General features: G+C 44.7%; 1 protein-coding gene across 1 annotated transcript in view; it reads left to right on the plus strand.

Moving 5' to 3' along the window:
- Positions 1 to 3218: 3218 nt before the first annotated feature.
- The window catches only part of LOC121592885 (longitudinals lacking protein-like), a 66669-nt gene continuing 45319 nt past the window's right edge, over positions 3219 to 24568 (plus strand). Inside the window, exon 1 of the mRNA XM_041914749.1 lies at positions 3219 to 3283. The gene's annotated coding sequence lies outside the window, so the exon portion shown is untranslated. The remainder of the gene's footprint in view (positions 3284 to 24568) is intronic.

Below are 24568 nucleotides of genomic sequence, written 5' to 3' on the forward strand. Positions count from 1 at the left end.
GTTTATCTCAAACCCAAGCAGCACTTTTGTTGAACGCCTGATTTAGGCCCGTGTCTGTGCTCCATCGGATGCGATTTTATTGAAAGGCCTGTCAAAATTTTATATGAGATTTGACAGATAACGTCAGACGTGCGATTTCGTCGTATGATGGAATCAAAAAATTTTGATTTCGTCGGACGCCGCATCCAATTTTTTCTGTCAAACTAAATGTGTGATGTTTTGTAGGAACAATCTCAACTTAATTTTTCATAATCGTTATAATATTAAAATCATCCAAATAATCACAATATTATACGAAAAAGCGTTGACAGCACGTGCGATAAAATCACATGCCATGGAGCACAGACACGAGCCTTAATCGTTTTGGATGGGCAATTTGATAGTAAATGATGGCTTACTATTAATTATTTTTGTATTATAATAAAGAAAGCAGACATTTAGAATAATTATACAAAGTTCAGTAGCACTATGTGTAGGGTTGACGATGGAACTTTATGGCTTGTTAAGAAGGTGTACCGAACTTGGTGGAACTTCATAGTTTTTAACCTTTAAGTTGGCAACCGGATACCCGGGTATTTTTTTCAACTTCGAACTGCAATAACTTTTGATTCATTGCTTTTATTGACCTGAAATTTTTCGTAACCTCCCAACTTTTAATTTCTAATTTTTTGGTGCATAAATTGTAATTTTAAACAGTCTGTAAGTATTTTATTTTGATTTTTTTTAAACTTTACCACGTAAGTTTGTAACCAGCATACCCGGGTATTCCATACATTTTGTATGGAGAATGACCTTTCTCTTCTTCCTTTTTTCGTATTGTGCTTATTTTCGAGTCAAATTCAAGCGATTCCAAATTTCAATTTGACCGTTATTTTTATAATAAAATGAAAAAAAACTTAATCAATAAATGAAATAGAAGAGAATATATGGTCGGCATTACTTTCTTACAGCATTAAAATATAGAAAGCATTGTTTGCCTATGAAAATCGTTAATTTTTGCGTCAAAACGTGTGGAATACCCGGGTATGCCGGTTGTCAACTTACATGTGTAAATCTGGTTGCCAACTCTATGGTTAAATGTATGACATCAAAGTGTCAAAGACTGATGACGTCAATCATCTCATTGCTGCTGCACAAGTTAGATTAGTTCTTTGAAGAAGGGATTTTGAGGGAAGTGATTGTGATTGTACAGTAAATTGTGGTACATTTCGTGTAATTTCTGAATATTAAGGGTTTAAAAATATACACATGTACACAAACAAAACAAATCCTGTTGTTTATTTCATCGATGACGCTTATTTAAAAATAAAACACAAATAAAAATAATCCCCGGCATCGTAGCTTAAGGAAGTTACTTAGGAGCTATTTAGAAAGACCACCTGGATCTTTGATGATGTTTATCTACTGCAAAAGGCGAATTCAAGTAGCGATCTTTAGCATGCCAAAATTAGCTGCTTAAGCAAATTTAGCTGTTTGAGTCGTATCGCCATTCTAGTTCTAGCGATGCAAAACTTCAACGCGAAACCATACAGAACACAAAAATACAGAGGGAATGAAAAAGCTCTCCAAGTGTGAAAGTACCACTGGTTGGGTATCCCACTAACATATAACGCCACCAGCTTTTTGATATTTTTAGAATGCATAAATGCCGTCTGCTAAATGAAGTCTTTCGATAGTGGATTTGTGGCACATGGGTAGTTTTTAATGTATTTCCATTTGAAATAAGAAGACAACTTTTGATGCTGATTTTGTTCGAAGTGTTACGTCGGTTTGTCGGTGCGTATAAGGCCTTGTTTATCATTTTATAACAAGGTTGTTTCATGTTTCGTCAAATATATGTAAATTACAAAATGTGTTCAAAACGCTTGTCTCCAAATTGCGCGCAACTGTACCTATTAGAATGGTTGTCAACATCATGTTTGTAATCGTAGTTGCGCTGTGTTCTCGCCCAATGTGGAATGGCCTTACGTTCATACAAAACTCTTGTACAAAACAGACGGCAGCAATGGTTTGCAAATTTTTGGTGGAAAGAGAAACATGTTTGAATGAAAATAAAGATGTTTGATTGCTGCGATAATTCTGTCATTTCCACAATCGTTAGTACAGGTGGTCCCCGAGATACACGGTTAATAGGGTCCGAAAACGGCCGCAAAATACCGCGTAACTCGAATTTCCGCGTAAGTCGAATCTCGTGATTTCCAGCTAAAATATCACTAATTTTCATGTAATTTTGCAAGTAGGGGGCGGTTTTAGTCACTTTATGAATTATTTGATATGGTTGTGACTGAATATAACAGTTTTAAACCATTTTAAATTGTTTTCCCAAGCGCCACAGATTAAGCTTAAACGACTGGAAAATTTAATATCCATATAAAAAAATGAAAGCTCCACAGCTTCATTGGTTTGATCAATAGATGGCGTATTACAACTCATCATTATATTGCTTTCCTGTTCTTGCAATGTGTTTCGACAAGTTTCATCTTATCATGACCTATATGGCCTTATAACTTTCTGAGCAAAAATCTATGTGAATGGTCGTGTGGTCAGATACGTGGGTATCAACACCAACGACCATAACTCAATTCTCACTTGCTTCAGTACTGGTGGTTTCCGTTGGAGTTTAGTAATTAAACAATTGTATCGCCGTTCTAGTTCTAGCGATGCATAACTTCAATGCGAAACCATACAACAGTACAGAGGAAATGAGAAAGCTCTCCTCCAAGCGATGAAGCTCAACTGGTTGGGGTATCCCACCAACAGAGAGCGCCACCAGCTTTTTTGCTATTTTTAGAATGAATGAGTCGTTTGCCGTCTGCTAAACGAAGTCTTTCTATATTCCGTTTAGGTAGAGAACTTGAGTCGTTTAGAAGCCGTTTAGTGGTCGTTTAGTGGATTTGTGGCAATTGGGTTTAACATTCGATCAAAACGGAAATTATTTGGCAATTTACAATTGATGTGTCAAATCAGTACAATTTGCTCAAAGAATTGTCAAATTTAGAAAACCGCGTATCTCCGAATCCGCGTATAAGAGGTACCGTGTATCTCGGGGACCGCCTGTATAGTACAGGAGAATGTTATGTGTAAAAGGCACTTTAGCACCACACATTGTGCGATGACGATTTAATTTCACGACCGGTGACCGTTGGGCGCGTCCAGTGTTCAAAGTCGTCAAATACGGATAATCCGTGCGCATCGAACATTCGGAACGGGACCTACCGATGACGGATAAACGAAGGTGTATTGTGTATGTTTGTGATATTCAATGAAGACTGTGCTATTTAAGGTAAGTGGAAAAAAGTCTAAATTTTTCATTAAGCGCTGGTTTTTAGATTAAGTTTTACGATTCTGGGCAAGCGAAAATTCCATATCCGGTGCTGTACAGTGCGCGATTGGTAGACCAACGATTTCATTTTTCGTGGGTTGACGCCGTGTGGAAAAGAACATGGTGAACTATTGGAGCGATAAAAATGGTGTGCCAGCAGCGGCAGCAGGCAACAGCCACCGTGGGTGATGATGCATCGAGTGCTTGTGAATTCACGTACTGCTTTCGTGTCTATCTTGTCGTATGCAATTTGCACGAGCTGAAGCGGCAAAAACCGCCCCGTGAAAAGTACGATAAAAAAGTTCTGTGTATTGTTCCATCGGGCGAACGGCGGCGAACAGTTCAGTCGGTAAGCCAACACGGTGTGATGGAAACACTACTTTAAGACGCAATTATTCCCCGTCCGCAATCATGATGATGACGACGATGATGCGATGTGCAGGGCAAATATTATTGCAACCCTTGCTGCCGTGCGACCGTGGTGTCGTCCCCCCCAGACCAGAGATAGACTACTACCAACGCGCGGACGGAGCATGATGGAGATTGCCCGTTTATGCTTGGTCATGCTCGATGCCGATTTCGATCGAATGCAGTTTTTTGGAGGTTGTGAATGCACAACATGAATTTTCTAGCACGCATACCGATTTGCACCAAAAGTTCGAAATTGCGTGCTGGTGAGTGCTTTATAATAACTATCGTAAACATTTCCTCGCATCACCAACCAGGCAGAAATCCATCTCACACAGGAAAATAATTAGTGCTTGCCAAAACATAAAAAACGGGCTTGAAAAAATCGCAACACGGAAAAAATATTCTGGAAAATACAACTTCCCCCCGCGGTCCGCCATTTTGTTTTATGTTGGCTTTGTTCATTTTCGGAAAATCAGCCATCGCACACACAGCAGGCGGCGACATAGAAGCTCTGAACCCGCGCTGCGTTCGAGCTGGGTTGATGAGGGAACATTCGGCTGTGTGTGTATGTGTGCGTGTGCCTGTGTGCGTGCACACATGTACGTGTTTGTGTGTGTGTGTGCGTGCGGTTGTTCTCTCATCCGCTGGCTATAGCGCGGTGGATGGTGTGAGTGGCTTTGGTAGATTTTAGTCATCGATTCCACGGAACCATCATCGCATTGCCGCACGGCCGTGTGTTTCTGTATGGGTGCGTGTAGTAGTACTCTATGCTCCTTTATGCTCGCCCGCCACCCTGTGTGTGTTGGGCGCTTTTTGTCCATTGCTTTTGGAACGCGCAGCATTTTCGATTGTTTCTGTGTGTGCCTTGCCAGAGTGCACTTTTTGGAAGTGTGCTGTGTGTGTGGCGGTGGCAATTATTTTTTCGATCGTTTGAGGGTGTGGGGTGGGAGGGCTAAGCAAGATTGTCTCTTTTTTTTGCAGTTTGGCCATTAAAATCGCGGTGGATCACATATTTTCTCTTTGCACGGCGTGCGTGTGTGTGTGTGCGATTCTAAGTATGCGGCGGGCATAACGCGCGCGAGCCATGTTGATCCGCCGACCCTCATAATACACTTTGGATGAAAACTCGCACTCTCTCGCATAAGCTACAAGCGATTGGATCATAAAAGCGCGGTGGCACATATACTAACACCTTCCCCCCATAGAGAGTGTGTGCTTGTGAGAAACAGAGCGAGAGGAGCCCGTGCTTGAGGCTAATAGGCGCGCGCGATAGAGGATCGTCGGAAAACGCAGCGACAAACGCGAGTGAACGGGACAGCGCATCAAGGCTCACGAATGATTAGTAGATGGGAACGGGGGCCGGAGGGGCAGCTGAAAAGGCGAATCCATTCTTCGCTACTACTACTACCGCCTTAAAATACGAGAACTTTTCGACCAACTTTTACCGATGGCTTCGAAGAAATTGATCAATGATCTCGGCGCTATTCACCCTCCTTACCCGCCCGATGATTTATCAATCAAGTCTACGAACACAAACACACCAACTACTCCAAGCGCAACCCGGACAGGAGGGGAAGCCTTTGAAAAACCCGCACATAATTTCATAACCCCTGTGAACGTTCCAGAACCGATGATCGGCGCCGGCCCCGGTTGTGGTGGTGTGCTGCGCAGAAAGGATCGAAATTATGGAACGAAATTTGCTCGAAAGATATGGGGTCCAATGTCTCATTCCCTCGGGATCAGCCCCCCCCCCCCCCGTTTGCTTTACCTGCGTGTTTTCATGCGTATAGGTGTGTGCATGTGTGTGTGTGTTCCCTATGCGCACATTTGGAGTCGCCCTTGTTGCCTTGTTCCCTTGTAGTGAAAAAAAAGGTTTGGCCGGAACGTCGTGGAACGCGATCGGTGAAGCGAGAGGGCTAGATAAGGCCACCTTTTCACCCTTCGTTCCACCTCCCCGAGGCTTAGCGCAGGGGGCACTTTCCCCCTTTTTCCAACCCAAACTCCCCAACCTCTTATATCCCCCCCCCCTCCTCATTTCTCTCACTTTCCCCATTCCGCGAACACATGAAACAGTGTGTGTGTGTGGGCCACCAGAGCATGGTGGTTTGAAAAGCGAAATGATGGAGTGCGCATACTCGAGAATCTTCACCCATATTTCCTCTCACTTCCCCCCGATCTTCGTCGCGTGTTCTCGTCTACGAAAAACGATGCTCACACACTCTCTCTATCTCTGCTCTCTGGTCTCCCTTTCTAATGCTCGCTTGCGGGTCTCGAAGGCTTCCACACTACTAGGTTTCTAGTACTTAACCGTGATGATGGTGGATCACCTCCTGCATGCGTGCGCGTGTGCTATGCCGAATGCTCTCTGGCTACTATTCCCAACTTCTCTCTCTTTCTCGCTCTCTTCCTCTCTGGGCCTGTCTCTGTATGTGGGCGGTTGGGCGGATGTGTGTCTGTGTGTATGCGAAGATCGTTAGATTCTGGTGCTCAAGTGCCGAGAGGTCCGCAAGAGAAGAGCTTCTCGTGTGCCTGCCTGCGTGTGGTGTCTTAGTAGTAGTAGTAGTAGTAGTAGCAGCCAGCCCGCTTCAATCGATCTCCTGCAAGTGGGCCCGTGGGACATTAAAGGCAAGAGGCTAGGAGAGCGAAAAGTTTGCGGTATATGGAGGGAAAATTGGTAGAGAAAAGCCAACGCAAACCAACCAAGCCCCATGTTGCTACAAGCTGCTAACCTGCGATCGTGGTGGAAACCAGAATGTGTTCTTTTTTTAGAACATTTTCCTTCGCCTCCAGTGTGTGTGTGTGTGATGAATGAGCACACACCATCCCTTTCATCCCCTCCCCGAACATGCATGGCTACTGCTGTGTTGCTGCTGCTGCCTCATGATCGTTGGCAAAGCCCTCCCCGAACCCAATTGGGCGAGTTCTTGGGTGTTGGATGTGTGTCCCATTTCTTTTCGTTAGTATGCGTGCTTGTGTATGTGTATTTTTTTTGTGTTTGAGAAATGTGTGCTCCCACCCCACACCATGGGCTTTTCTTTTGCGCGGAATTGAGGGCTTTACGGGCAAGAAAAAAATCCCACCCCACAATGATTCAACTTCCATCTCGATCCTCCTTTTGCTGTGCGTGATAAATCACGTTCACACAGGTGGACAGGGAAATGGGGGGAAGTGTATGATTCCGAATGATGAAAGCATTCCTTTCACGCGCTTCACCTTCCTTTTTGGGGGGGGGGGGGCTCCCAGAGCTCCCTGGAGAAAACGTTTCTTCCCTTCTCCATCCCGAACGGCTGTCATTCCCCCCGCTCTCTCTCCCATGAGTGATGGATGCTGAAGAGCATGTGTGTAGGAGATGCGGATTGGATGCCGCCGATGATGATGTCATCTTTTCGAGTGTTTCGAGTTCGCGCCACCGGGGGAGCAGCAGCATAGCCGCTTCAACGCTTGTAATGCGGAGAGCGGAAGGGTGAGTGGGAGAAGAAGAAGGAACACACAGCTTTAGCAAAGTAAATTTTTATGTGCGCGCGATGTGGTACACTACCACACCCTTAGAGGGTGGGGGGGGGGATGTAGGGAGGCGCGCAGCAGCAAGGGCAAATTGAGGAAGAAAAATATGAGTTGAAGTGTACACACACGCCCGAGGGGGGAGTGCTGCGAGAGGATTGAAACGACTCTACCTCCCCTACCCCCTTCAAAGCTTAAGGCACGGGCCACCGTTGCCTCCTCGAGAAACGCGCACACTCACACCGTTGTCGTCGTCGTTGCCCTTCTAAGACGGGCCGGCCGCTGGTGGTAGGTGTGTATGGATATAGCCCTGGGGAGGGCTACGAAGGCACTGTGGCATAAGGGCGGCAAGAGGAGGGGAGGTTTAGTAGTGTTATTGTTATTACCTCTGCCATTTGCTGCGCGTAGTGTTCCGCCTACATACGTGTGGGCTTCTCCTTGGTTGTGCGCGCACGAGAAGCACTTTTTTTTACTGTGAGGCACGCACCGCATACATACTCTCCGTGCGCTCTCCTTTTTTCCGGTGGTTCGAAACACACGCAGAGAGAGAGAGAGAGAGAAAGAGAAGGAGATGGAGAGAGCATACTATACATTCACGGGCGCACGACGGGTTTAGTGTGTGTGCGCGAGTGTTGCGCGTGATCGTGCGCGCGCGGCACGTACGCGCCCGAATGGAATTCGCTTTTTTTTTGCGTTCGATTCACGGTGTGCGCGTGTGGGAGTTTTTACAATCCCCTAGGGGAGTGGGCAAGGGAGAGTGGAATGTGTGCGCGAAGCCTACTGGGTGTGTCGGGATGAGAGGGGCCCTGGAAGGAAGAGGAACATAAATGGCAGAATGACGACGGACGTCAACTACTACTTCCCCCAGCGACAGCGGCCCTCATGTGTCGCTGCCTGCCTGCCTGGTCGAACACTTTTTTATGTTAATAATGTGTGCTACTCCCCCCTCTAGTCCGTTTGCGCAGGGTGTTGTGCATTTTATGTAGATATGACAGGCCACAGCGAGAGAGAAAGAGAGAGAGAGAGCGTTTTGTCGGCCGAACCCCGAATTGTGAATTGTATGCGGTGGTTGACGCGGTTGGCGATGGCGGGCGAGAGCTTATCGTATCTACTCTCAAGCTCTGTCATGCACACATACACACACATACACACTCCCCTCGGTCTGGTTGATTGGTTGCTAGTCAACAACAACTCACCCTTTTAGCCCCGCAGAGTTTTGTTCCTCCCTGTTGTACTCCAACCACCTCCAGAGCCTTGCCGAATTCCTCCCGAGGGGCGCTCTGGCTGTGCGTAGGGTGTGTGTGTTTTGCCTTTAGGTAGTAGCCACCGTGGTGCGGACGAAATGAAAAATGAGAACCAAAGAGAGAGAGAGAGAGAGAGAGAGAGAATGAGACGGTCGGTCGTCGTTGTGTCCGTGTCCCCTTAGTAGTGTGACGAAAAGCGTCATCCAGCCCCCGGGGTCTGACCGAACACAACCGCATTGTGGCACGAACGGGTGGGAAGAAGAAGAAGAAGAAGAAGAAGCATTACAGACTGAAAAAGCGCGCACAACACCACCTCTCTCTCCCTCTTGCCTTCCTTAAGTAGGGCGCGCACACATTAAATGTGGCTGACTGAGTTTCCTTCTCGAATGATTTTTGTTCGAGTGTGTATGTGTTTTATTGAGTAAAAACATACTACCAAAATATACATACACACACACTGTTTAGCCCTTAAACCAATACAGTGTGTTGTTTGTCGGTCAACCTTCCAAATAATGCTCCTACCCCTCCTTTTTTTGGTCCATGTTTGCTGCTCCTGCTACTGTCTGGTGCCCCCCATCATTTGTGGTTCGTTGTGCCCTCCTGCGCGCGTCATGCTCTGGAATCATGCTGCCGTCCTCCTCCCGCCCCTTGCATCCCCTTTGGAGAACGGTGAAGAGACGCACATGTGGAGGCCCCAGTTGCTCCGTGTTAGTGGTGTAGTTGGTGGTGTTCTTGAATTAGATGAAAATGAAAAAAGAAGCCCACCGAAAGCGTGAGTGCTTTGGTCGCCGCCAATCGTTCCCGCCCGTGTCTGCCCGTACTTCTCCCTTCCTGCCCTTTTGTTCGAGGGGTTTTTCTCTTGCTCGCTATGCTGTTGTGGATCACTTATTTGGGCTGCTTTTAACGCGGTTTAGTGATGACGAGTGTCTTCTCTTTCTTACATTCTGTGGACGCTTTTCTACCGTCTGGTCAACCACTTCCTCCCGTCCACGTTTCATATGTTACCCCGAGCCGCCGACAACTCATATCTACTCCATCGGTTTCCCTCCCCCCCTGATGGTGTCAGTGTGTGTAGGGCTGGTGGCATTAGCTTTGTGTCGCGGTGCCACCACATTGCGGGGTGACTTTTCATGGGTGTCGAGTTACGATCGGCGATCGGTGGGGGGATAACTTATCACACAAATGGAACGTTTTTGATGGGATCCATGCGACGTGTGGAATGCATAGATTATGATGACGGTGGCGCACATGTGTGTGTGCGCCATTGTAGGGTGACGGTGAATTTTCGTAATATGGTAGCCTAGAGACAATTGATCGCTGTCACATATTTACATGGCAAGCAAACTTCATTTCCTATTATTTCCTCTTCATTTTAAATTTGTCTATACTAAAACGTCTCGTCTGAACTAAGTGTTAAACCGTAACCTGTTACGATACTTGAAACATCCAAATGCTCATTTGATTAGTTCATGATGTAATTGTATCGAATTGCTCATCATAGAAGTTGTATATTTGTTCGGATTGTACAACATCCTTGCATTTCCTGAGAGCTTAGCTTTTTGCCGATTGATTTACACACTCATGCTTTCTCCCAAAGCGTGTTTTCAAATCATCAATTTGTCCAATCAATCATCATCAATCATCACCAACAATTTGAAATCCATAATTGAACTAGAATTTACTGGGAAACACTTGTTCCTCTAATCCTCAAATGTTTCAAATAATATTTGAAGACATACTTTCGATTCTTTGGACATTATTGGAGGTGTTCGATTACTTCTCAAGGACCACAGGTTACTTAAAGTTCACTTGACTCCTTTTTCCATTGAGCTTTCTAGGGCTTTATTCGGACATGTGAAGACGTCTACCATTTGAAATCAATTCTAACCCAATCCACAGGCCTAGATAACTAGACGAAGCTGGTTCAAAAAGTCCTTGGTGTATCATCAGTTATTTGTTTTCCGGAAATGATATGCTCTGGTAGATGATGTATCAAATGAGGCATCAGAGCGTAGCATTTGGAGCCAAAGTTGGCCGACTGATTGGAAGGAAAGTCTGTGAGCTAATGTAGTTGCCGATTGTATCTTGTAAGATGTTTGGATCTTTGGATTGACGAAATCAAAGAATCGCATGTAATATCCGTACTGAAAATATGTTCCCGTTCGTGAAAATTAGTTTGCAGTGGATCCTCATTCAAAATACAAACTGCACATTTTCGTTGTTGTATTAGATTGAACGATGATTGATTTTCCTGAACGATTTCAGATCTCTTGTAAGGTCACACGGTGTACTAATCACTACTTAATTGTTCTTTGTTGCTAATTTTAAGCCTGAAGACTGATCCGATGCATCAGTGTGACTCAAAGTGTGTATATGTAGACATCATTTAAGCATAAGTCAGATACCAAAAAACGACGATGTTTAGAAAGGTGAAGCAAGAAACATGGCTTCACTTCCACTCTCTGCTTTACTAACTTCCCTCCTCCTACTTGGATTGATCTCCTGCCGAGCGTGAGCGCTCTTGTTGCACTACCTTCCTTTGCTTTGCTGGCCTAAAATGCCCCCTTTGCAGGAGGATTGTCGGTATAGTGTACGTGTGTGTGTGTACAATTCTTTCCCTTTTTTTGCGCATTGCAACCTTCGAAAATTTGTACACGCTTCTCCTTTCAATGTCACACACGACCACGAACGGGGACGGACGCGTAATGTTGATGATGACGATGGTCGAAGGCTTTACACCCGTGTGGAGAGGGAGAGGGAGAAAGAGAGAGACAGCGCGGTGGTAAGAGTCGATGGTGGTGGCGCATTTTGGGCCACGAGGAGGCGTCGGGCACGTCAGATCAGCAAATTCTTCCCCGGCACAGTACAGAGTCATCACACGCGGGTATGCTTTAAACATTTTTAAACAACACACATCCACTCGCTTCTGTGTGTTTGTTGTAAGCCCCCAACGCCGATGGCGAGGGATCTGTCTCTCGATCTGTGTGTCTGTGCTTAGGTCGCGTTGAGTTCGGGAATTTTTTTTCGTTTGTTTTCACAGCACGCAAAGCGTCGTCTATTCGGTGAATAATAATGCTTTGCCCCGCGTGTGTAGGATACGTAAGCAGAGAGAGAGCGAGAGAATGAGGGGGAATCTGAAGAATTAGTAGCTGAGGGGACGGGAGGAGGGGGGGGGGGGGTGATTGCAGCATTTCAAAATGCCTACTCGTCGTCAGTGTCGAGCGCATCATCATGCTTCTGTTGGAAAACCCATCATCCCATACATACCAACACGCGTTTGAGTGTGTGTACTCAACTCAATCTTTCATGTGATGCACTGGCGAAAGAGTGCATATGTGTGTGTGTGGCTGTAGTGTAGGTAGGTGCAGGTTCAATCTCATTCACCTCTGCAGCATTAACTTAACTCATTTTATCGTCATCATGTGTCAGCTTTGGTTTCAACCCCCTCTGTACAGCTTTGTTTCTCTATAAATGACCCTATTTGACAGTTGGGAATTGCATCCCAAGAAGAAAATTTCTGGAGTTTTTATTGCTCCGTTTTTTCGTAGAAACCAAAAAAGGAGACTTCACATGTGCTCGATCAACTATGATTTATGCTGCTACGAACGCTATCGTTGGTATCGTTTTTAGCTATGCGAAAGCCTTAGTGCACAAGATGTATGTGCTGAATGATCAAGAAACACGATGAGAAGGTATTTTTGCACGGTGGAGGTGACGTTTGTTGTCCTCACCACCACCACCACCATCACCATCATCTCGCGTCTTCTGTGGCTTGACATTGCGCGCATACAGTGAAGCACATGCTCTCAGCGCAACTATCTGGCCCACCGCCACCGCAAGCGCCACGTTTTTCCCCCGCGAAAGAGAGAGAGAGAGAGAGAGAGAGAGAGAGAGAGAGAGAGAGAGAGAGAGAGAGAGAGAGAGAGAGAGATTCCCACACCTTTTCCCCCACATAGTTGTAGTGTGCGCGAGCTCTCAAGGAAGTTGACCTTGAAATGGGTAGTTGTTGTTTGCATGTTATATTTATGATTATTTTACATGTACGTACATCTCTCTTCCCCTCTCTGTTCATCGGGTCACCCGGCGTACCGCAACACTGGCATGCGCGCCACCGGGCCCATGTGGTGTTGGAGGTTTGCGATCAAACTACTCCTCCTTCCCTCTCCATTATTCCCTCGTACTCATGTTTGTCCTCAACGTCGATGTTGCGTCTAGTTAACCTGTTTTCCTACCCTCCAATGGGCTGCTGCTCTGCTGAGTAATAGGAGTTTCTGCTGAAAAATGTTTGAATTTTTCCACACAAACAGTTTGAATAGATTTGAATATTTCTTACGTGATTTCTGCAGCCGTTAAGATTAGCTTGATTAGATGGATGGCCGCTTCTCAATGTTTTATTTCCATTTAAACCATTTCAGTTGTTCCACATGCTTTCGTACACGTTCAGTACGTGAATTACAATGTTGTTGTTGAGAATTACATTAGAAATTCCATTTAAGCTTGTGATACTTGTGGATCAATTTGCCAGAAATAATGTATCTTGATGGAAAAATCAACAACAAAAATCACATCCAACGTATAAACATGGACTAGAACCTCTGCAACATAGAAGGAAGTCGACGGCACAGTGCTTATTTATACACAAACTTATTAGTGGAATGTTAGACGTACCGTCAATTTTTGGTAAATTGATATTTTCAGGCCTCCAAGAGGAGACCCAGAACACTATTCAACATAGAATTCAGATCGATTAATTTTGGATCTAACGATCCCTTATTAAAAATGAAAAGTGCTTATAAATAGCTAGGAAACAATGTCGACTTAAACGAAAAATTTAAACAATTTACGGACCTTTTTACATAGTTTAGTATGATGCATCTACAGTTTATGTTATTTATTTGTTTGGTTAAATTGACCGTTTAACTAGTTATGTCTATTGATGCGGTTTTGTATTTGAGTTTTTGCTTGCACTGCTTTTAGCATTAATTTGAGCAATAAGTATGTTACGCAAGCTTACTCCAGCTGGATATCTTTTGGATCAAATTTAATATAAAAGTACTGTAAACGAACTGAAAAATAATTGTGGTGGAATTGAAACATGTGCCATCATGTGGGAAACTGTCTCCGGCATATTCCGTATATCGTCTTTTACATAGCAAATTTTAAACACCAGATGATCATGTCGATCCATCAACACGCTACCAAGATGAACTTTAAATATTTGGTTGCACTGAGAGTGGGCAAGAATAAAAACAGCGACAAGAAGCCTTACTAAATTGCACGATGCTAAACAACACTCCAGTCAATGTCACACACACGCGTCTAAACTTGATCGATACCGCGCATAAAGACCCCCCTCCCCGCCCAAGGGTAAAGCATGTCTGAAAAATGAGTTCCTTTTAGAGCAGCCTATTACCCGGGGCAGGCAGGACAGGCTGGTCCGCGGGGCATATGCTGAACTTGCAATTCCACTACCTTCCCTTCCCTTACTACTACTACTTCCAGCCAGCCAGCAGATTTGCATTTGCACGGCTACGAACTGCGTTTTAAATGATGCAGCGTGATCTTTGTGTTTTACCATGGGCCTGGCCTATAGGCAAACATGTATGTATGCACAGCGGCCAGGCAGGTACAGGCAGACAGCGTCCGGCAGCAGCACCTTTCATTACCTGCCACTTGAATAGATTACCCGTCTTGAATGTATGTTTTTTTTTTATTATTTGCTCGCGCTGCTAAAATGCCTTTAGGAGTAGAAGAACCTTCCGTGTGTGTGTGTATGTGTCTTATAGGCGTCATAAACATCGAACACAACGCTGGTGGGGCTATAATTGCTATGAACCAGTGGTGGGTTCTATGCTGATGGCACTAATAAACGTGGCGGTCGGGTAGCAGCAGTTTTTCAGCGAGGTAGCACAAAAAACAACAACCCACCCCGATTCAGTGGGTTTGTATGTGTGGACAAAGCGACGCGAGGGGAGGCGGAGTGGGGGTTGACTGCCCAGTGTTTTGGCTCATGGCATTGCTTGCTCTTGCCCTGTAGGAAGGGAAAGGTGGGTGGCGGCAGTGTATGCGCGAGAGCGCAGGTAGCATGACCTTCGCCCAGCATTAGCGTGTGTTATGTTGTTTGGTTAATCGGTAATAGTCGCTGACGACGGTGTCGAGGGCACGTAAAACCCAACACACTTACAGGCAGGGGTAGTAAGTAAAAAAAAAATCGGGAACCACTACACACCAAACCTCAAGGCATTTAGGTGTGTGTTTTTTTCTTTCTGTTTCTGCTGTTGTTGCGCTGCTGTGTCCATTCTTCTAATAATGTTGGTAGGGGTGGAAGTTTGAGATATTTTTTTGTCCTGTACCTATCGAAGGTGCAAATTTTGAGCGACTCTTGTTTCCAACCAGCAGCGTGTTGTGCTGTGCGCATACAGTGATCGAATTGCACTTATTAATAATCGTGAAGAGGGCAAGATACTGCAAAGGAAGGGGAGTATAATGGTGTGAGGTGCACAGGCGAAACGTGTGCGTCGGAAACTTTACACAGGGAAAACCACACACCGTTGAAACCTGCTGCGCTGCGCCCCATAGTTCCCTTCAACTTTTTAGATCCGGAGTGGTGGTGTCGTCGTTGCCATTAGTCTCAGGGTGTATGTGTATCGCGCTCAACCCGGCGACTGAATGCACACGCGCAACGACTTCTGGCTCTCCCTGTTGTATAAACGGGGAAAGACGGAGTTGGGATGGCGTGCGGTGGGTGCCAAGAGAGGACACATTAGTGACGATCGCAATGAATTACAATTTTTGGCGGAAAATAACAAACCAGCACCACCGTGTGTGTGTGTGTGTGTGTGTTTTGTTGCATCAGTACACCAGCATATGCACTAATGCGATCACACTTCTTCGTTTGGCATTCAAAATGGGCCTTATTTTTCTAGTGTATGTTGGTGAATGCATGCAGGGGGAGCCCAGGTTGTCCTCGTACGCGCACAACGGCTTCTCCGCTTTGCTCTGTGACACATGGCCTTTTTTTTTGCATTCCATATAATGAAAGGGAGCTTTTCCTGCCGCTGCCTTAGCCTCTCTTTTTTGTCTTGCTTTGTGTGTTCGTCGTAACGATGGTAAAATCAAACTTTGGTAGAAAAGACGTGTTTTGATGCGTTTTTGAGACGTTGTTGTTTTGGTTTGGATCCACACTTGTGTATGCTTGTTTGTAGCTTTTGTTTGGTCTGTGCCGTTGGTTAACGATAGTAACAACATAGACACTGACATGGAGGAATAGTTGATTTTAAATATTTAAAAACAAATACATGCAATGTTTGGACACTGTTAAAATGCGAAAATAGCGTACACAACAAACAAACCAATAAAAACGGATTGCAAATATATGATCATATGATCATAATGAATTAAGTCTCGAAAGCCTGTATTATAGGCTGGCATGTCCCCATAGGACGTTTACGCCAAATAGAAGAAGGCATCTGTAAAGAGTTTTCCGAGTCAATTTACACAATGTGTCAACAATATGTTTTTCAATGCTTGCGAGATGTTTTTCAACAAATGTCAAATGTTGTGTCTGTATCATATTTATTTATCAGTTCTTCCTCATGATTTTCAACACATCGCAAGCTAGACTTGACAGTTCTTTGTAATGTGTTGAAAATCATATGGAAGAATTTACATTTCATTGTGATGCAAATATAACACATGACAGCAGTTGGAAAACATCTTGCAAGAGATGAATATTGCCTGTGCACATTGGAGATTAGCTTGGAAAACCCTGTAAATGTGTTAGTATTGATTTTCTTCTTCAAAGCAATTTTACTACTCTTTTCTCTGATGTGATAAAAGATAAACCTATTCGCAGTTTTTAATTGTGTTTAACATAACATACACTTAAAACTACAAAACCTAAAACTATAACGAAAAAAATAAAACCTAGGAAAGCATAGTTTTAGCTACTACTCGCCTTTCTAAGTTAAAATCTCTTAAAAATAATGAGTCAACAACGTGCATTTCCGTTTTTTAAATTACTTATGCAAAAGGTAGAAGAGATGTGTGCATGTTAAAGTATGTTAAAGTAAAATATGTTTTTAATGTTTAGCCGGGAGCGTAAGAACTACCAGGAGATAATTTGAAATTGTTTTCGCCAGAACTTCATAGAATGTAGATCTATTTTTTGCATCGATAACATTAGACAGCACTGAAACCAATTAGTAGATTGATGCTGAAACAACACAAAGGGTCGCATACATCAAAGGGGTGGAAGTATATTTTTAACTTAAAAAAATGTTGTTGAGCGATCTCTAAAAAAGGCACAATAGGATGTACAAATGTCGTAGAAATTGACCAAAATGCATATCCTCATCAAACCGGAGGCACTGCTCTCGTTGAAAAGAGGCATCCAACAAAAAACTCACTATTACAGGTTAGGCTTTGTTATTTCTTCCTTTCTGAAGTCAATTAATATTCGCCAAACTGTACTTTTTAATCACACAATAACCTCCGCGAAATCACAATAAAACTGAAATTAATTACCTACAAATGAAAATGCAAGCCGATGACGAGATTATATTCTTCATTTATGGTATTTGATTTTAGAATCAATGACAATGAACGTTTGCCCCGAAATAATAAAAAAGGAGATGGGCAGTTCAAAAACGGAATACAATAAAAAAAAAATATTACAATATGGCAAACACAACAGCAAATCCCCCAAAACCAAAGCAACAAAAGGGGACACAGCTGGCGAGATTCCTGCTCTTAGCTCACCCGGCCCACCGGAGAATTGTTACCAAAATTTTGAGTTGATTGCGATCGCGTTTCCACCGCCACCGCCGCTCGCTATCCTCCCTCCCTGTCTGCTTCCTGCTCCACAGCGAGGAAAATACAACAAGGGGGATATTACATACTTACATACACATCCCTGTCGCGCCGTTGTGGAAAAGCAAACATCTGTCCAATTCCGCGAGGGCCCAGCTTGTTTCGGCGTCGCAGGCAGGCCAGATGGGCCTGCGTTTCAGCTTTTCTGCATTACACACGGTTGGCGTCTCCGCCGTCGTCCCCGCCCGCGACCCCTTTGTTCGTGTTCCGCCGTAGCAGCAGCAGCTTGTTTGTGTGCCTGCCAGGAGCGTGTGGAGGGATCGTTTCCGCTCTGTGGAGAGATTGATGAGGGAAAAAACACCGGGACGCAAAGGGAAAGAGCGAGGGTCAGGATCCTTTTCAAATGCATTCGAGCCTCTCAGGCAAGGGGCTTCAGGGGTTTGTGTGTGTGGAGCTTTGCTCTTAAGCAGCCAACTGCACCAGCACCACCACCCGTCTCTAATGTGGTTCCAGCCGTGCACAGATTTTAGAAATGTAATGTGTAAATGTGCGTCCCAATTGCGACCCGTAGCGAAGGGTGCAGGGGAAAAAGGGACATTGCAAGCGCCCGCGCGCCACAGGAGGACGGAGGGGACCGACAGGATATGGGATCGTTAAAAGGGACACGAACGCGTTAATGTAGCAGAGGGAAAAGCAGACCCACAAGGGCAAAGGATGTGCGTGTGTGTGTGTGTGTTGGAGTGTGTTTGGCAGAGGAAATGGGAGAGAGACAACAACAAAAAAAAACAGCAAAGGGGACAATACCAGAAGCAAGGGCATAGGAGGAGCGATCGAAGCAACAAAAAATGCAGTGGCACGGTGTGGCTGGTCCTTCTCTCTCTATCCCTCTGCCATCGCTTCTCGACTCTTGGGCGTCCCTGGCAAGGATCTCGGGGAGAAAGAAAACACTCCTCGTCACGTGCTGATTGCATTCGTTCTCTATCTCTCTCTGTCTCTTCCTCTGTCCTGCTGGTGATTTTCCGCTTCCCTCGGTCTAGCAACACCAGCCAAAGCCGGCTTGCTGGTTCCCTCAAACCCCGGGGCTTTTTGGGTCGTGTGTTGGGGTGCATTTTCAACACCACCCGGTTATAAAGTTCTCGTTTCCTTTTTTTTTTGTTGTTGGTCCTTGTTTTCACCAAATGAACGTGCAGCACAAGAGAGAATACACGACGAACCGAAGGAAAGGTTAAAATCAGGGTACAGTACACACCGTTTGATGGTTGGTTGCGGAGGGGTGGTGGTGTGTGATCCCGAGCACCGGAGGCTTTTGCATTTTTGGGAAGGTACACACACACACACACACCACCTTCATGCTCTCCTGGGGATATTACTGCTGCTGCGCTGCGTGGCGAAGATTTTTCTACCAAAACTCCGACGAAAACGGTTTCTGTGTTGCCTTCCTCTCTATCTCTCTCTCTCTCTCCCCCTTTTGGTCCGTTTCGTATATGCAATCTGCACGATACATGCACGTGTTCGTTCGGTTGTGATTGTGGATACTGTTCCAGGGGTGATCCTCCCTTGTGGACGAAACGACGAACCCCGCGATAAAAGGAGGGAAGAGGGCATCTTTTGCGTGTTCCGCTTGGCTGTAGTATTCGTACAGAGTCCAGTATATCTAATATGAAACACAAGGGTCTGGACAAGCTATTGGATTTGCTCTTGTGCCTTGCTTTAGCTACAAACGCACACACACACGCGCAGCTTCTCGTAGTCCCTTTGGTGTATGTGTGCGTCCTGTTTCATCGAAGGGAAGCTTCTAGCATCCCCCTTCGGAACGCTCGGCAGTTGTTGATGTTGTTGTAGGTAACGGTTTGGAAAACTGGGAACATTACAAACCGTCAGCCACGCCAACCGTGTGTGTATGTTTTAATTTTTATTGGGGGGTACCAGGCAGCAACCAGCACAAAAGGGAGCTGATAGACTACAACGGGGCCCCGTATAGGAGGTAGAGAGCATCTCCTTTTGTTTGTCTGCCGGATGTGTGTCCCTTCCCAGCATTCTTGAAAGCTACGACGGAGTGGAAGACGCGGAGCGATAACGCTGTGGTTACACAGGGCATGGGCTTTTTTGTTCGTGTCTGGAACGCTTTTCTCTACCCCATTCAATATGCGTTGGGATCATCACGCGTTTGTGTTGCACGTTCAAGTTTGAGCACCACTCGAGGACACGGAATGGAAAGAGGCCAACTGCGAGCGTTCTCCTCGCAATCCATCTGCGGGCAAAGTATCCCTTGATTTTGGTTGGATTCGGCGTGTGTTGTGTGTGCCTGTCACTGTGCGATCTGTCATGATTGTGCATCACCCATCACCCCCGGTTCCGATTGAAGCGTGGAGCGGCGGATGTGTGTGTGTGAAACAAACGAGAGCATTGTTGTATCAATGCAATGGTAGGCAGGGGATTGGGAAATTGATTACACCCCGTGTGGTATGTCCCCTCCCAGGAGAGGAATATTGCATTTTTAATACGATGCGATCTCTTGTCCCAAAAAAAGCATTCAAGTCGTTCATGTACTCTTTTGCGAAATAAGTGTTCCACACTCTCACATGATTCCTTTTTATATGGAAGACAGGTTTTTTCAACAATTTCATTGAACATATTTGTTAACATAGAGAGCATGTTTAAGGGATAACCATTGGAGATAATACCACATACAAACTGTTACTCTTGACTATTTTGCAAATAATTTTGTGTATGTTTTTCTTAAATTTGGGAAGAAGTTCAACGGCCTAACATTTTCCCTTTTTTCTTGATATTATTATGGTAAAAAAGTCAGCCTAAAACAACATAATCATAGCACGATAGCGCGTCTTCCTAAAAGTACGGATGGAAAACATTTAAAGCGTCCTTAAAGTACTTACATACTGTTTACCCAAAGTAGCGAAGTTGTGTTTGTTATAATTTTTCTGCATTGTTGTACCAAAATCGCTAATTGGAACTGTTTTGTTGTTGCGAAAGTATGTGAAAGAGATCAGTGAAATTTTTGCAAACTTTTGGCTTTATAGTTATTATCTATTGCTACTATATCGCTTGTCTAACTTGTATCTTGGTTTGGATTGGTAAGGAGATAGTGAAACAATTACAAACAACTCGTTCCGTCAAAACATTTAATGTTCTCGTCACTTACACCATCTCTCGAACAGATGTTAATGATTTTGTAGTTTATACGATCATTTTATTTACCTTCAAAATAATCATACACCATTTTAGAACCCAAGTAAACAATGTTCAGGTGCTTTTGAACATTGTTCAACTATAAAGTAAACATTTGACGGCCAACTTAAATTCTGAACATTGTTCAATCGTAACTAAACATTTTCTTCGCATTTGCAATATTAATGTACGTTTATATTACTCAGGTTCGTTTCTTTGATGTTATTTTAGGTGAAATTGAATTGTTTGGAGCTTCCTTTTTAATTACTTTGTACTAATTTAATAGCAAATTATAACTATTATTAAGCAAATTAAGACTATTTTTGTAAATGAAGGCACACATCAAAGTCTAAACTCGATACAGCAAACGGATCCACTTAAAGGCTTCACTTGTATACTTACTATTGAACAAAGTTCAAATAGGCATCAGGGGAATTCAGTTGGACGTCAAATGTGTACTTAACGTTGATAAATGTTCAAAAGCTGCTTAAAATTGTTTATTTGGGCTCCAAAACGATGTAATTATAGTTTGGGTTTTGTATTGTGTTCGAAAGGACATCATATTTTTGAAGTAAGATTCGATCTTTACTAAAGATTGGAAAAAGCATTTGATCTTAGTATTGCGTTTAAAAGCCTCACATACACATCATCAAAATTTATTTCCATCAACCAACGAACTCATACTACCAGCAAACAAAACAGCAAAGCGTCCTTTTACGAACGTTCTGAGGGGGGTTTTCTTTTACGCAAAAAGTGCTGCTCCAACAGCAGATACGTGTGGCCGCCCTAAGTTTGAGGAAGTTGTTGAACAGCAGATGCGAGTGTTGTTTACCCCATCCCTTCTCACATCGTTACACGCTTGTGTCTCTCTACCCCTCTGGTCTGGCTTACAATTTCAAGTTCGCTTTTCCGACGACGGAAGTATTGTATTTTTTTTTACTTCTCTCGTTTGTGCGATGCATTCACCCTGCTGGCTGGCGTGCGCGATGTCTACTCATTTGGTCGTCCCTCCGTGGGTTGTACGTGCGCACGATGATGGAAGGGTAAAAAAGGGGGGCACAGCGCAGTAGCATCGCAGCAGCGAGACGAGCCTTTTACCACTACTAGACACAGAGGAGGGTTTTCTTCCACTTTTGTCAGTACTGTACCTTTCACCCCACAAAACGCCGCCAGCCATATGCATATCCCTTTCCTTTGCCGCGCGCGCGTTCGTGTGCCGTTTTTGCGCCCCTGTTTCGGTTGGTTGTTGTAATCTCTGCCGTGAAAACAGGGCAGAAAATGCTTGCTCTGGAGGACCATTACACTCTCTATACGGCACACCAACACCACCACCGAACTGTGTGTGTGTGTTGGTGTGTTGAATGCGAACATCGTCATCATCATCATCATCGAGCCAGCGAGCAAATCGGGAAAAGGATCCTGGATCGCTCCTGCCTGCAACATAAACTCCACAACGCAACCACACACACATACACTGCTGCTAGCTTTTCCCGCAACCGTAGCCCTCTCAGTGGTGTGCGTTGTTTGTTCCTTGTGGAGTTGGTGGTGTGTGAATCAGCAGTGAGCCTTGGTCACGCGCATGCAGTGGGAAAATATCAAGGGGGAGATCGTATACACACTCTGGCTGACGGAAAGTCGATGCCGTCAGGATCCTGTTGCGAATTTCAACCCCGTTAAAAGCAGGGGGGATTTCGTTCGACAGTGTGTGTGTGTGTGGGTTTCCTGGGTCAATGACGTAGGTTGGTTGTGTGTGGTACACATACACAAGGGTGTCCCTTTTTTCGATTCACTGCTTCTAAAGATCACAGGCGTAAGATTGGGGTTGATTTTCCCTTCGATTGTGCTGATGCCGTTCTGAATACATGTGTGTGTGTGTATTTAGCTAAGGGGGATTGTGTGTGAGAGGCTCGATGAAAATGTATGCTGCTTGTTGGTTTCTTTCGTGATCAAAATTTGGTCTATGCGCAGTTAAAAAGAATTTCTTATCGGAACGATCATACCGAAACTGGTGGAAAACTCTGCTGTTGTTATTATGCTCTCTTCCATACACACAAAATATCTCTCTTTTCTAACTTCTGAGGGATTGTATTGTCCACACATACACTACATGCAAGTAGTAGTGTGGGTGCTCCTCAAACAATTAAAAACGACGCCGCTTTTCCATCCTTTTGCAAACAGCAATGCTCGCCAGAGAAGCTTTTCTTCTTGCTATTATGCGCCTTCCCTCTTGCGCTTGCCTTTGCTTATTTTTCCCGTTCTGTTAACGCCGTGCATCCGGAGGTCGTCGTCACACGTATGAAATGTAGCAAGGGGAGAGAGAGGATCTACAAACGCACGCACACCACTCTCTATGGCCGTTGCAAAATGGGATTGCGCCCAAATGCTCATGCGCATAATAAGGCGGCAACAACCAACCAACCCCACACGGAGCAGCAGCAGCAGCAAGCAAGCACGATTTGACGATGCCCAAATGATGATGATGATGATGATGATGATGGTGATATTGTGTGCTGCTGCGCCTGCTGACGATGATGACATTTTTCGCGTCATCGTCGCGCTCTCCCTGTTGTTAGTAGTGCCTTTAGGATGTGTGCGTGCTCGCTTCTCTTTCTTTCCACCCTACGAGCTACGAACAGCAAGCTCTCTCCGTTCTATGTGTGTATTTGTGTGTGTGCGCCTGGAAAAAGGGTGCCTCCGGGGGATGATGGTTCGAGCGAGACGGGGGGAATTAAAATGAAAACGCAGCCATTTTATGCGCAGCGGCGCATATACTCGAGCAACAACAAAAAAAAGGAAAAAGCGGATATTCAACAACATCAGCCCAGGGATACACGGGAGACCGAGAAGAGGAGGTGATCCTGTGTGTGTGCGCGCTGTAGTGTGAGCTGCATTGTTGGGTATGGTTTGGCTTCGTCATTACAATCACAGGGTCGATGATCATCATGTTTCGATTTATTTTGTTTTAGTTGTTTAAATTTAAAACTGTATTTTATGAAAGTGAAAAAGCGCACAAAGATCAAGAACAGCTTTTAAAACTCTACAACAAATCAAATAGAAGTTTTTTTTTTTCTTTTTTATGTAATAATCATTTATTGACACATGTTTCAGCATTTTCTGCGCTTCCTGTTGAACTCATACTCATACCAAACTCCCTTACGTTAGATGAGGAAAATGCCACAGCCAAACCGCAACACAAACACACAGATAACCGAATTGATCAGTGAGCTGGAAGGAGGCGAGGGTTTTGGTGTGGCGCGCATGAAACAAAAAAAGGGAAGCCAGCCAAATATATTAAAAACCAGGTTGCTCATTTTTTGTTTTGTGGTTTAAGTCGTCCCCCGCCGAAGCAGCTGTGCTGCTGCTGCTCCCCTTTCCGGTAAGAGTGGTGGAGGGAGTGAGTGTAGGTTGGTGATGCGGTCGAGGGTCTCCGGTTTCTTTCTTCTGCCTGTGTGTATTTTCTCTTTTAATTTTCAATCAGCCCCTTCATTTTCGCCGCGCGACAAACAGACACACCTGCGTGAGGGTTTTTTTTTTCGGATGCTGGCTGCCGTGTGTTGTCGTTTGCAAAACACAATAGCAACTCTTTTCCTTCACCATTGCCGCCACAGTTGTTGGAGGAGAAGACAGTGGAGAAAAGACGCCCAACACGATCACCAACGCACCATCATAACCCTGTGTAGTGTTTGGTTAAGAGGGGAGTCACTACCACCGAGAATAGAAGGTGGCAAAAGCTGACGAAGGAAGAGATTTCAGTGTCACTTTTTGGGTTCTTGCAAACACAAGCAAACAATGTTTAGAAGTGGCAAATTGTAGTACTATGCCTAGTACAAAGTATAGGTGGAAAAAGCGAACGGACCGTCAACATCATTTTTCTTCACCAACAGAGATCGTTCTGTGGCTCTACAGTTTGGGGTAGAAAAACCTGCCTTTAACTACACCCCCGCTGTTGTTGCTGTTTGTCATGCCATCCAAGAAAAAAAAAAAAAAAAAGACGAGAGAGGAGGGTCAGATTCTTCGTTCGATCGCTCTTCGAAGAAAAGATCGTCAACCCACACGCTTGTCCAGCAGCAGCAGCAGCAGCAGCAACATA

The sequence above is a fragment of the Anopheles merus genome, chromosome 2L (genome assembly GCF_017562075.2).
Source record: "Anopheles merus strain MAF chromosome 2L, AmerM5.1, whole genome shotgun sequence".
In the NCBI taxonomy this organism is placed as follows: domain Eukaryota; kingdom Metazoa; phylum Arthropoda; class Insecta; order Diptera; family Culicidae; genus Anopheles; species Anopheles merus.